The sequence below is a fragment of the Nannospalax galili genome, unplaced genomic scaffold, assembly GCF_000622305.1.
Source record: "Nannospalax galili isolate Female #2095 unplaced genomic scaffold, S.galili_v1.0 scaffold1077, whole genome shotgun sequence".
Taxonomy (NCBI): Eukaryota; Metazoa; Chordata; class Mammalia; order Rodentia; family Spalacidae; genus Nannospalax; species Nannospalax galili.
In genome coordinates, this window is record NW_008340429.1 from 229,199 (window position 1) to 232,094 (window position 2,896).

General features: G+C 40.6%; 1 long non-coding RNA gene across 1 annotated transcript in view; it reads right to left on the reverse strand.

Annotated features, from left to right (window-relative positions):
* Window positions 1-2,896, reverse strand: part of LOC115070754 — a 5,763-nt gene that overhangs the window by 1,464 nt on the left and 1,403 nt on the right. The gene's annotated exons all lie outside the window — the stretch shown is intronic.

Here is a 2,896-nt window from a genome sequence, read left to right on the forward strand (position 1 = left end):
TTTTTCATCTTTTTGAGAGCCCCAGCTCTGTAGCCCCAGCTGTTCCTGGAACTCACTATGTAGACCAGGCTTGTTGGGGGACCTTGCCGTTAAGGTTGTAGTCCACCATGTTTGGACAGCTCTCTGAGCTCAGCTCAAAATGGAAGACTCCTTTTCTCAGCAGGGGCTTTCTACTCTCTGCCTGACCTTATCTGGAAAGTGTCTCCAAGCACAGATGCCTGACCTTATTTGGAACATGACCTTTGACATAGTTCCCTGCAAATGCTGTCCCTGGTTTTCCCATATGATAATTAGGCATTGCACTACAGCCAGTCAATCCCACCTCCCCTTTCTATATGACAGGGTCCTCCTGCTACATGTAAATAAAGCACACTATGAACACCTATCAGGTAAAGCTTTGGCTCCTGTCCTCACCCTATATATTCCCTCCAACTCCCCTAAATAAACGAGCTGTCTCACTGAAACTGACTCCCTGAAGTTCTTTCTATTGTATTCACAGTCATTCTGACCCTGTTCGTTGCTTCTGCTTCCTTTGTTCTTGCAGATCGGTGGTCAACAACCCACGAGGGATGAGAGACCCACAAGGCTGGCCTTAAACTCACAGAAATATGCCCACCTCTGCCTCCCGAGTGCTGGGATTAAAGGCATGCATCACTACACCTGGCATTGTTATTTGTCACTAATGGTTATACTGAATGTCAGTTGTATGTAAAATGTCCCATGTCTTACAAAATTTTGCAAAAGTTTTATTACTCTAAGTGGGACTATTATTATTATTTTGTCTTTTTGAAGCAGGGTCTCCCTGTAATCCCAGCTGTCCTGGAACTCACTATGTAGACCAGGCTGGCTTTGAACTCACAGAGATCCACCTACCTCTGCCTCCCAAGTGCTGGGACTACAGGCATGCACCACCATGCCTGGCAGGACTATTATTATTAAAAAAAAAATTTAAATTGAATTTTTGTGTATTTCATACAGAAAATCACCTTTATACCCCCTTCCCCTTTGGCACCCACCTGTAGTGCCCCCCCCGCCACAAAGTTCATACATTCTATCATTTGTATTAAGGCCTATCATATAAAGTTAGTATCTCAGATGTCCTTCAGTGCAAGTTCTTCCACTGGGATTTAGTCAGCCTATCTAGAGTCCTTCCTTTTAAGAAGATCAAGTCTTCCTCACCCAGCAGCAATCAGGTGCCAATAATTCTTTGACTAAGATTGGGGCCTGCTGTCCATTTCCATAGTTCTGTGTTTTTGTCTGCTTAAGTTTGTATGGGTCTTGTGCATGCAGACACCACTGCTGTAGGTTTGTATGAGAAGGGTCCCAGGCACCTGTAGGACTATTTCCATATGGTCATGCACCTCCTCTATGGCTCTTACAATCTTTCTGCCCCTTCTTCCATAATGGTCCCTGAATCTTGGGTGGGTGGATTTTAATATAGGAGTCCTGTCCAAGGACCCACACTCTACACTCTTATTTTCTTCATTTGGCCATTTGTGACTTTTTGTATTCCTGACCCTCTGTTGCATGAGGGGAGTTTCATTGATGAGAGTTGAGAGATGTAGTAGTATTCTCTTCATCCCTTGTTCTATGTTCTGTGAGCCTCAGATGTAGAGGTTGCATCCTAGATGTGTCATTTAGACTTGGGCAATTCACAGACAATCTCTGTGTGTGACCAGTTGTGGAACTTGGTAATTATTTCTGTCTCTTGAAAAAGAAGCTTCTTTGATAGACTGGGATATGTGTCTATAAATTTAAGGATCCATATTTTGCACATAGTAAGAAGTTGCATTTGTCTAGGGATGTGACAGCCTTGGAGTGTTCTCTAAGATATCTCCAGCTATGCGTATTTGGCTAGGTTTACAGTATCACACATGAGTTTCTTCATATTGAGTGGGCTTTAAGTCCAATTAGGTAGCTGTTGATTACCCCAAGATAAAAGCACTATTGCACCAATATTATCTTTTTTTTTTCGGTCTTTTTTGAGACAGGGTCTCCCTATAGCCCCAGCTGTCCTGAAACTCACTATGTGGACCAGGCTGGCCTTGAACTCACAGAGATCCACCTGCCTTAGCCTCCTGAGTGCTGGGATTAAAGGCGTGCACCAACACAACTGGCAATGGAACAGACAATGGTTATTTATGAGGCTTAGTGAAATAAGAGAGTGACAATATATACAAGATAGTTGTATGGAATATTTAACTGAATTCTGTCTAGACCTAGCTGTAAATGTTTTTAAATAGAACCTTATAGATTTTAAAAAAACAATTAATTTTATGTCTTTAGTAGAAGAGGCTAATTAAAATATCCATATAGTGAAATATGTATTAGGAATTTTTTCCTAATAAGGTGTATTGCCTTATTTACTCAATATCAACATAAAGTGGGGCCATTGATCATGCCTTTACAGAGAACTTGCCATTTAAAAATGTGGCATAGGCCATGCCTGTAATCCCAGCACTCGGGAGGCAGAGGCAGGTGGATCTCTGTGAGTTTGAGGCCAGCTTGGTCTCATAGTGAATCCAGGCCAGCTATGGCTACAAAGAGACCCTGTCTCAAAAAGACCCCAAAAAATGTAACATAGGTGTTTATTTATTAAAAGGCACAAAATGACAAAATTTTAAAATGGTAATCTTTTAAGTCAATAATACCAATATGGTAGGTTTAAAGCACTACTGTAGAGGTATGGTTATTGAACATCCAGAAGGTCACTTGCATTAGTCTGGTACTGTTTAGTACTGTATAATATTTAGTAAAACCTAAATGCTCCTAAATAAACTTTGTTCAGAAATACATTTTATTTTCAAACTAGTCTTTGTAATAATTAACATGATTAGATCAATAATCCATTAGAGGTTCAATCAAACTTGACTAGAAAATTTAAGTTTATATATAC